The following is a 12,119-nucleotide window of genomic DNA, read 5'->3' as shown; positions in this document are numbered from 1 at the left end:
ACCAGGGGCGATAACAGCACACTTCTTGTAAATAACCACATCGACCATCCAATCTCACACCACTCCGTACAGAGGCGTTAGCACAAATATCATGATCACGAAGACCATGGACACATAACAACGATACCGTGCAAGTGCTAGCCTAGACCAAGCCAATCAGGTTTTGATATCATATAATATATACTGAAACCATGATACATAAAAATCATATCATTAATTATCAACCAATCATATCAATTTATACATATACATATATCATGAAAATCATCGGCCCATACGCTAATATTACACATTTTATCATAGCTCGGCCTATACGCCGGCAAAACATAGCACAGCTCATACGCTGGAAAATCACACACATAGCTCGGCCAGTACGCCGGCAAACCATAGCACAACCCGTACGCTGGCAATCACACACATAGCTCGGCCCGTACACCAGCAAACCATATCATACAAATCTCAGCCTGTACGCCGATTTTCCCATCATAAAAATCCATATCATCTACATTCCCAAAAAACAGTATTTCACCACATTTTATACTCATGCCACACAAGTGGATTTTCATATATATAATCATACAATCATTTTCAAAGTATTTTGCAAATATAATATATATATATATATATATATATATATATATATATATATACATTTTCCGCAAATCAGATGTTAAATATATATATACATACATTTTCTCAAAACAAACTAGCTTAGTTTATTCTCTTACCTGAATCCTGAAAAGCCCCTAAGAAAATCTTCCCCACACCCGCAGGGTTCCCAACTCAATACCCTGAAAATGAAAACTCGCAAAATTAAAGTTCAGTATTTTCATGCGCACAACATTTCTTATAATTAACGCAAGACCAAATATGGCTTAAAAAGCCTTATCTCAACTCTGAGATGATTTCCAACTAGCCTTCTTCCACAATCTGCTCCAGTAGATTTGGAGAGAACTCTGCCAGGAGCATCGTGGTGACTTCGGATTGTCGATCCGGCGAAGATCTGGCCCGAAATTGACGAAAGAAACAAGGAGAACCGAAGGGGAGAGAGAGAGAAAAGAGAGATGGCTTCCTTAATAAGATAAAAATTCGGATTTTTCATATTTATAAGCAGCAGAATTTGTCGACGAGCCCGTCCTTCGTCGACGAGTTCTTCACAAATTTCGTCGACGAAATCCACCTCTCATCGATGAAATTCAGTCGGCTCAAAAACCCCTCCCGGTATTTTCTCGTCGACGAAGTCCTGTGTTCGTCAACGAAATCTTTAAAGCCTTCGTCAACGAATCCCCTGTATTCATCGATGAAGTCCTGCTGACCCCCTTTCCTTTAGTCCTTCCAAAGTTCAATGTCGTCAACGAAGTCGACGACCTCCTTTTGTTTCCGGTCTCTATTTCCCTTTCTTTATTATTTAAATACCATTTTAAATTCGGGTCGTTACATATTTTACCCAACATCTTTCAACTGTTTTACCCAACATTTTTCAACTATTTTACCCAACATCTTTCTGCTGTTTTACCCAACATCTTTCAACTGTTTTACCCAACATCTTTCATTTGTTTTACATGGTTGCATTAACACTCACATGCAGCATATTTCTTATAACATTTTTATATTCAGTTCATTTCTTGCATATCATGTATCTCTTATATGTATCATATTTCCACACAAAATTGCTATTTACTCATGTCATACTATTTAGCAATAAAATTCTTATATACTTCCTATAAAATAAGTCAACTCACATTTAACATTCACATACTGAAAAAAATACCTTTAATTTCTTAAATAATTATTCTAAAAAATATTTCACCTTCATCAGTTCAATTTCACATATATGTATCTAATAAATAGCCTTAAACTCAGAAAAAACATAATTTAAATGGTTGACATTTTAAACTCAAACAGAAACATATACACGTATATATAACACAATTTATTTTTCATTCAATTCATAAAAATTCTGGTTTAATATATTTTTTTTTCTTACCTGATTTCTTGAATTACGCTAACAGGGACCCCGAAAAATACCGGCGCCACTCACCCAGACCTTGAATCAAAAATCCTAATTCCATTAAATCGACCCTAAATAAAATAATATTTTAATATTTCCTAGGGTCATAAATTCTAAATAAATAATTATACCCTTAAATATAATCAATTTATCTTATTTCTCAAATCTCACTCTCGCTTTGGAGTGGGGCCTAGAAAACCCCAATTGGTAATTTACTCATGCCAAAATGACGACGATCGCGACTAAGGCCCCGTGGTGGTGTCTGATCGTCGATTTAATGGAAGATTTAAAGAGCAATTAGGAAAATGGAAAAAAAAATTACCTTTCCCTAGGAGTAGTACCTAAGCTACTCCCACGACAAATCCGCTCCAATAGAAATGTCGGCGGCAAAACTAAGAATCCAATGGCACCTTCCGTTTCTCGACCCGCCACAAATCCGTCGAGAAATTAAGAGAGAGAGAGAGAGAGAGAGAGAGGGAGGTCGGGCACGTAGGAAAAAAAATTTCAGGGGAAGGGGGATGCGGCCTTCTCTAGATCTCCTGAAGGTTTAACCTTCAGAAGTTTTACAGGTTTAACTTTCAGGAGCTTTACATATATACTTATATATATAATACAATTTATATTATATTACTTAATTAATAATAATAAATATTTAATTAATTAATTAATTTTTTTAATTTTTTTTTTTAAAATTTAATTTTAATTAATTAATTAATTTATTTATTATTATTTTTTTTTTATTTTTTGGTATCGCTACATAGGAACTACTGGATAAGGGCTTTATCAGACTTAGTGTTTCGCCCTAGGGAACTCCAATGTTGTTCGTGAAGAAGAAGGGCAAGTCGATGCAAATGTGCATTGATTACCATGAGATAAACAAGGTAATAGTGAAGAATCGATACCTATTGCCTCGTATAGATGATCTATTTGAGCAACTGTAGGGAACGCAAGTTTTTTCGAAGATCGATTTACGGTCAGGGTATCATCAGGTGAAGGTTAGGACTAAGGATGTTGCGAAGACTGCTTTCCGAGCCAGATACGGTCACTACGAGTTCTTAGTTATGCCTTTTGGGTTGACTAACGCTTTGGTGGTATTTATGGACCTAATGAATAGGGTTTTCCATGAATACATCGATCAGTTTGTAGTGGTGTTCATCGACGACATTCTGGTATACTCTAGGAGTTCGAAAGAACATGAAAACCATCTGAGGTTGGTACTTCAGGTATTACGGGAGAAGAAGTTGTATGCTAAGCTGAAGAAATATGAGTTCTGGCTGAATCAGGTCGCGTTTCTAGGCTATGTTGTGTCAAAGGGTGGTATTTTAGTTAATCCTGGTAAGATAGAAGTAGTGGTTGACTGGATGAAATCGAAAAGTGTGTAGGATGTTCAGAGTTTCCTAGGACTAACTGGGTATTATTAGCTGTTCATGGAGGGATTTTCTAAGTTATTTGGCCCTTTGACATGGTTGACGAGGAAGGGTGTGAGATTTGATTGGACCGACGAGTGTGAGTAGAGTTTCTAGGAGTTGAAATGCTGACTGGTCACTGCTCCGGTTCTAACCATCCCATCTGGGAATGGTGGTTTTGTGATTTATGGTGACGCATCGCTGAAGGCGTTGGGATGTGTGCTGATGCAACAGGGTAAGGTAATTGCTTATGCTTCTCGACAACTCAAGGAGTACGAGAAGAATTACCCCATGCACGATTTAGAGTTGGCGGTAGTAGTATATGCATTGAAGATCTGGAAACATTACTTGTACGGTATACAGTGTGAGATCTTCACGGACCACAAGAGCCTCAGATATTTTTTCACATAAAAGGAGTTGAACATGAGGCAGAGGAGGTGGCTGGAACTGATCAAGGACTACGATTGCAAGATTAGCTATCACCCAGGAAAAGCTAACGTGGTAGCTGATGTGTTGAGTCGGAAGTTAGAGCATGTGTCAGTATTTGCAGTAGTAGGTCAGCATCATATTATACGGGATCTGGAAAGTATTGGCGTGGAGTTGGTGGATGGTAATCATCAGGCTTTCATTGCTAGCTTGGTGATCTAGCCAACATTATTTGAGAGAATTAAAGTCGCGCGGGCTAATGATGCAGAATTAGTCGAGGTTGTAGAGAAGGTGTAGTAAGGGTTGGCTGTAGACTTTAACATCTCTGAGGGAGGTGTGCTGAAGTTTGGGACCAGGCTGGGTGTTCCAAACGACAAGGGATAAAAAGAATGATCCTGGAGGAGGCACATTGTTCTTTATATATGGTACTTCCGAGTAGTACAAATATGTATCAGGATTTGCCCGAATCTCTGGTGGAGTGGCATGAAACGGGAGATTGCTCTATTTGTAGAGCTTATCTGATGTATCAACAAATGAAAGCTAAACATTAGAAGCCAGAAGGGCCGTTGCAGCCATTGAGTATCCAGGAGTGGAAATGGGAGCACATCTCCATGGACTTTGTCACTGAGTTACCCAAAATGTCATCTAGGTAATCGTGGACATATTGATCAAATCTGCTCACTTTGTACCGATGAAGGTTAGCTACTCTTTGAGTAGGCTAGCAGATTTGTACGTGCAGGAGATAGTCAGAATGCATGGGGTACCAGTGTCCATTGTTTTGGATCGAGACCCGTGATTCACTTCTCGATTCTGGAAGAGTTTGCAGAAGGCACTGGGGACGAAACTTACTTTTAGTACAACATTCCACCCCCAGACTGATGGACAGTCAGAGAGGACGATATAGATCTTGGAGGATATGTTACGAGCTTGTGTGTTAGATTTCAGCAGTAGTTGGATTCAGTTTCTACCGTATGTGGAATTTGCCTATAACAATAGCTTCCAGGCTAGTATCGGGATGACACCATTCAAGGCATTGTATGGTTGAAGGTGTCGGTCTCTTTTGTATTGGGATGAGGTCAGTGAACGGAAGGTATTGGGTCCCGAACATGTACAACGAGCTTCTAAGAAGGTCAGATTGATCAGGGATAGGATTAAGTCAGCTCAGAGTCGGCAGAAGAGTTACGTGGATGTTCGCCGTCGTGAGTTGGAATTCGAGATTGGGGGTTAAGATATTTCTGAGAATCGCTCTGATGAAAAGGGTGATGAGATTCGAAAAGAAGGGCAAATTGAACACGAGGCATATCAGACCATTCGAAGTATTGGAATGATTGGGTTCGGTGGCCTAAAGGATTGCACTACCCTCAGCGCTCTCAAGGATCTATGATGTGTTTCACATATCCATGTCGAGGAGGTACATGTTGGATCCATCGCATGTGATTAGTTACGAGTCCTTAGAGATTGGGCATGTTTTGGCGTATGAGGAGATACTCGTAATTCTGAACCGTAAAGTTCAGAAGTTGCGTACCAAGGAGATACCGTTAGTGAAGGTATTGTGGCGGAATCACACAATTGAGGAAGCTTCTTAGGAGTTAGAGACAAAAATACGCCAGAAATATCCACAATTGTTCTAAATGGTACTTTCGATAGCAGGTTCGGTACGGGTATGTACATATGTATGTAATATTCTGTTATCGTAGTAATGTGGTGTGGTTAGTCTCTGGGAGAGTATGTGATATTGTGAGCTCCCGAGACAGCGTATGTATGTAACCACGGTATTCCTCCACCATAAGTGAGGGTGTGTATGTATTTGGGATGGGGCTTTTATGTGGGTGGCCGCCGGCTCTTCCTAGAGTGGGGTATGCGTTTGAGTATGTAGTGAGTTGGTAAGTGAGAGATTACAAATTTCGAGGACGAAATTTTTGTAAGGAGGGGAGGTTGTAAGAACTCGACCCGAGGTATGTAGATTGAATAAATGCAAAAGGGTAAAAAGGTAAATTTTGTAGGCTTCGTCAACGAAGCCATTGTTCCCGTCGACAAAGGCCCTCATACTCTCCATCACCAAAATTCAGAGCCTCGTCGATGAAGAGATACCAAATGTGTTGTAAAATATCGGAATAGGGTTCGTCACCGAAAGGGCCGGTATGTCGATGAAACGTATGGATGATTCATCGACGAAGACGCCATCTCGTCGACGAGGTTGGCCGGGTCAAAGGGGCTATAAATATCTGTTTCATTTGCTTCTTGGCTAAGTAAGCCAAAACTCTCTCTCTCTCTCTCTCTCTCTCTCTCTCTCTCTCTCTCTCTCTCTCTCTCTCTCTCTCTCTCTCTCTTTTCTCGATTCTTCGTCGTTCGTCGCTTGATTTGGTGATCTGACGTCGTTGCGTTGATCAGGGGAGGAATCTCTACATTTTAGCTGATCGAAAATTCGTTTCAAGGATTTTCGGATTTTGACCAAAAAATCAAGGTAAGGGTTTGATTTCAGTTTCATTTTGGAATATATGTAGTAATACGAATTGTAGTGAAGTATAGTTCCTGGATGTTTAGGTTTTGGTGGCTTGGTTCGTAGTTTTGGAGTTGTAGAGTTCATGTTTTGGTATTCGGGAAAAGGTAAGGGGATTCTATTTATATCAGTTACTTTTGAAATCGGGATCGGTAAACCTGTAGTTTACGATCGTATGTATGTTTTAGTTATTTATTTGGAAAAATCTATCGGGTAAAAATGCGAGATTTTCAGGTTACAATTTTTGAAAAAATTTGAGGGTTTCGGGTATCATCTCTATTTTGTTTGGGAAATCGTACGTTGTTTTTAAACTATAGTATTGAGATGACCGTACCCATATTTGCATTAAACTGTATTCTTGAACTGAAAACGATATGATTTTTTGTATACCAAATAAATGTGGAATAAATGGTTGTATGTAAAATGTTCCAAGTTTTTGTAAAAACAGCTAATGGCGGCTAATTACCGTACGCTAATGAGTATAGGGACATAAGTTCCAAAATGGTTTTAGGTTTTGTAAATCAGCTAGTGGCGGCTAATTACCATACGCTGAATCAGTTACTGACGACTAATTACCGTACGCTGATGCCATGTCTCGGTTAATTACTGTGGGCGAGAGTGTCCGGCTCTATATCCGAGGGTGTGAAATATTGTCTGTTCTTTCAGGCTGGTCACCGATGGGTGTGAGCTACACCGTACCAACAACGATACTGCTGTGAGGCTTCGGTTATTGCGGGGTATCGGGTGCTTGAGTGTGATGACATTGACCATATGTTTGGTAACGTATGTACTGGAACAGATTTTTGAAAAATACTGGAACTGTATTGAGCTGTATTGAACTATCTTGTACTGTATTGTATTGTGTTATGTTTTACGCCAAAATAACACTCATATATGACACACTAATATAACCTACTTTCTTCCTTACTGAGAGGTGTCTCACCCTAAATATACAAATATTTTTCAGGTCCTTCGGGTAGCCGAAACTAGCATCCCAGCGTCCGGAAGCGGGGGTGTTGTTTAGCTACGTTTAGTACTTGTGTAGGTACAAGTTTTATAACCAGGTTGTCATTGTTTGATTTTGTAGACACTCGGGGTATGTACTATAATTTTGGGAACGTATATTCTAGTTCTGTATAGACTCTGGTATGGTATGATGTATGTATAGAAAGAATATTTTTCACTGTGTATTTGATGAGTATGGATATGTATGTGAATGTATATAGGGTTCACGTGTACCCCACGGGGTCAGACCTTCATTTAGTATTGTATTATGTATGTTTAATTGATATAGAGACAAGTTAGGTTACTATATTCACACCTGGGACCCATCTGTGGGTTCGGGGCGTGGCACATTGCATGCATGATGTGGATGGAAGCTCAGTGATAACCATAAACTAACCTTAGGGCATCTATCCCTTCATAAAAAATCTTTTCATTAGAACTAAAAATCATAGAAAAAGGTTTTAATCAGTTAGGGTAAAAGACAGGCCTAAAATTAATTTTACAAAGATTTCGGCCGACCGATGTTGCATTTTTAGGCTTAATTAAAAAGTCTCGATCGACCAACCATTTTTAATTAAGAAGCCTCAGCTGACCAACCATGTTCATAGGAAGTTCTTACATGCCCCGACCGACTGACCTTTCAGTTAAAAAAAAAACGTCTCGGTCGACCAGTTACATGGACTGGCTATCCGGCCCTTACCCACGGTCAACCGAACCTAGTTTTAAATTCAAATTTACTATGATAGGACAACCGATCGGCTAATGCCACGGTCGACCAAACCTCTCGGGTTCTCGAATTTTTACTGTGCTAATCTTAGTTAAATTTTAATTAAATATTTTTAAAAATTCTCATTGTGTCCCTAAGGGTTATAATTTTCAGAAATTCTATATATACCCCCTTTATAAGCAAGATTAGCAACTTGATTAGCTCAAAAATTCTCTCCAATTTAATGCTTAAATTTTTACTCTCTTTCCATTTTCTTTTGAAAAATCATACTTGAAAGAGAGCTTTAATTCTTTTCTTTACTCTCTTCTTTAGCAAATAAATTGCTCTTAAAGATTGTTTAAGAAATCATTTGTTTGAGCATCTATATTATTTTTTTAAAGCATATACTCTCACCTTTTCTTTTGTTTTTGAATATCATTTTGTGAGAGTTAGCTTAGAGTTTCTCTACTTATTTTATTGCTAAATATTTGTGGGAGAAAATTCATTATAACTTGTGAATCTTTGCATATCCATTGTAAGATTCAAAGGCTCATTTGTATTTGTTTGCAAAAATCTTTTTGAGCCAAAAATCCCAACTCTCTTGAGCTATATTCTTGAACATTATTTTTGAAGAAAGCTTTTGAGATTTAAGATCTTTGGAGATTCTATTGTGCATCTATATTTTTATCAAAGATCACTTACATTTATTTGTGAAAATTATTTGAAGGCATAAACCTTAGGTTCTCCTACATCTTCATTGAAAAATATTTTTTTGGGAGAAAACATTTGTTAGGTTATAAATCTTTGAAGTACTTTATCATATATATCATTAGCAAAGATTACAAAATCATTTGATAAAATTACCCACACCCTACTGAGCATTAATTCTCATCATACTAGAACGTGCACCGAATAGACTTAGACCCGAAGAAAGTCCTGGACTGGTTAAGACCTGGTTAGGAGAAGTAAGAGCACCATCTAGTAAGGTGTACAGATTGTGGCTTAACCTTGAAATTTGAGTTAGGGAGTGTCTACCCCGTAAGGACAGTGTAAACGGTGTCGCTCCATCCGTTAAGTGAGCATTTAGTGAATCCTCTTGTTGGTGAGCTTGAGGCGGGGACGTAGGCAATATTGGCCGAACCCTGATAATATTTACTGTGTCACTCTCTTCCCTACGCTATTTAATTTCCGCACTTGTATGCTTATATTTAAATTGTTATAAATGTTATTTGTTATTATCTGCATACACTTTTACTTATAAGATTTGAGATTGACTGGTATGTACTGAGAATGCTATATTTGCTTTAATTATCTGCTCAATAGTTTTTATTGGGCTTTGAGCTTACTTAGAAAGACCTTAAGTTGTGTTATACTATTTGTAATTGAATTTGACCTAAGAATTTTTAGAATACCCAATTCACTCCTGTAGAGACCCGGAAAATAGTAATTAATGAAATAATAAAGAAAAGAGGAAATTTGGTTTGGCACAGGCCAAGCCGTCAACGGTTTTTGTGGAGCTTAAAAAAACGTTGACGGTTTTGAGTTACTGAGGCCAGGTAAGGGTAAAACAATGAAAATGGGTTTGGTTCGACGGTTTTGCCCATGGACAGCTATCGACAAATAGCCACAAAGTTTATTTTCATGGAAAAAAATTTCTCTCTCTCTCTTCGATTTTTGGCCCGATTTCAACCCGAATTGAAGGATAAATGGCATTTTGGGATCCCGGCGACGATTCTTCGCAGTTTAACTGGAGCGGTTTCGCTATTTAGGCTTTCCAAGCACCACTCCAAAATTAGGGTAAGGAAGATGTTTTTCATGTTTAATTAATTATTGGAAGAATATAAGCTTAGGAGTATTAAAATGGTAAATATTTTGGGGTTGAGCTTACTGAGTTAGGGTTTGTGCGAGCACCACAGACATAGTTTTGGGATCCCTGTAGGCACATTTCCAGGAAACATGTAAGGGGAATAGATTATGTCAAGCATGAAATCTTACTGATTAAATTATAATATGTGATTTCTGAGTAATATGTGTGTGTGTGTGTGTGTGTGTGTGTGTGTTTTGATTATATAGATTTGTGAGAATGGGCACTTTGGAAATGATATATGTATGTTTGAGATTGGGTTATTGAGTTTGAGAAAAACCCTAAAGATAGTTATACCAGTATTTTAAGCAGAATATTATTATAGTATAAGTTATCACTCAATCCGTGTGGCATGAGTTTGAAAGTCATGTATAATTAGATTTGTCAGTTTCTATGATAAAAATATATAGGCAGAGGTAAGATTATATACAATATTACAGCGTCCTATATACGACTATAGTACATATTTTATACAGTATTACAACATCCTTATAAGACTATAGTACAAATTTTATACAGACTTACAACGTTTTATATATAACTACAGTACAACATTTGATACAGAATTACAGAATGATAGCACCCTATATAGAACTACAGTATGATAGTATTTTATATAGAATTATAATATTTCAATGATTTTATATAGATTTATAGTATGACAATTTATACTGAGTTGTGAATGAAATCATGATGATACCAGTGCAGTCACACTTCTCAGATAGAGTGTTGGTGGTATACAATCGATCGTGCCATTGAAGTGTCGAGTTACCCCCTGGAGTCCAGGCCAGTTGGGTAGGCAAATCGTACTCATAGATACAGATACAGATACAGATACAGATATAATTGACTTAGTCTGGTTAGGCCAACCATGGCTAGATCCCATCTTCGGGTCGCACAACCTAGATCATGCGGGGTTAATTCATGACATTGTTGTTTATCCATCCAAGACAGTTCTTCTATGCATATATGCTTATTTACTTATACAGAATTATTGTTAGCTTTGGTGCAACCCCAAAAGGGGGGTGAATTAGGTATTTAAAAATTATCACCTAAGTCAATCGGTTTAACAATAGTAGTACACAACCTAGGGTCAGTCTATGTAATCAATAAATAAGCCTACACGTGCAGTAAAAGTAAAGTGCGAAAAAGTAAACAATACATGCAATATGTTATCGAGATTCGGCCAAATTGCCTACGTCCCCGCCTTGACTACACCAGCACAAGGATTCTTCTACGACTCACTTAAACAAGTGGAGCGGCACCTAATACAACACGCCTTACCATAGTGGGGTACCTAACTTTCCTAACCGGGTATAAGCCGATCCGAGACTATTCCACAAGGCCAGTCTCCCTCTTCAGGCCTACGCCTAGAATACAACAAATGATATGAAATTTTTATACACAGAAATACGCTTCTTCACAAACAGATATGTACACCAGTATAGCTCAAGCAATATTACAAGCATGTATGATATGTAAATATGCTTAGTGCTCTAATGTGTGCTAATCACTCAAATAAGTATAGAAAATCAATCTAGATCAAGAGTGTATATCTAAGCAGGATTTGAAACACAATATTTGAATATCACAAAATCATATCAAGGTTTCAAATATGCTAGCAAGCTGATTCAAACAAATTCAGCAAGATATCCTTAATATACTAAGCACAAGGAGGGTTTGAATGCAAACTTTGAAAATAATTTTTGCACACAAAAATATAGACTTAAGTGTCTTACAATGACAATGCAAGAACCACAACCTTCTAAGTCTTTCCACTCAAGATTTATCAAATAAATTCGATGGAAGAACTTAATGTTATACTCAAATAAAATCAACCAAACAATATAGCAAATGAGAGTATGAGCTAGTGAGATTAAGCACAAGCACTTTAGAAATACTCACAACACTTGAAAGATCAAGAAAAATGAAGTGTATAAGTGTTTGGGAGTAGTATAGGCTAAAAAGAGATTTTTGAATTTGAGAGAATTTTGGCCTTAATCAAATTGCTAATCACTTGCTAATTATTGCAAATAAACATGTATATATAGGCAAGGGGTAACTTTTGACTGTTGGGGACTCAATGGGGATAATTAGAAAAGTTTAAAATAAGTTTAGAAAAATTAACCCAAGTAATCCCTTTTAATTTTCGATAAAAATTAATTTAACTCACGGATTTTGGGTGCCCGGTTTGAGGTTCG

Source organism: Malania oleifera, chromosome 13 (genome assembly GCF_029873635.1).
Source record: "Malania oleifera isolate guangnan ecotype guangnan chromosome 13, ASM2987363v1, whole genome shotgun sequence".
Lineage (NCBI taxonomy): Eukaryota > Viridiplantae > Streptophyta > Magnoliopsida > Santalales > Ximeniaceae > Malania > Malania oleifera.
This window is presented reverse-complemented; position numbering follows the sequence as displayed.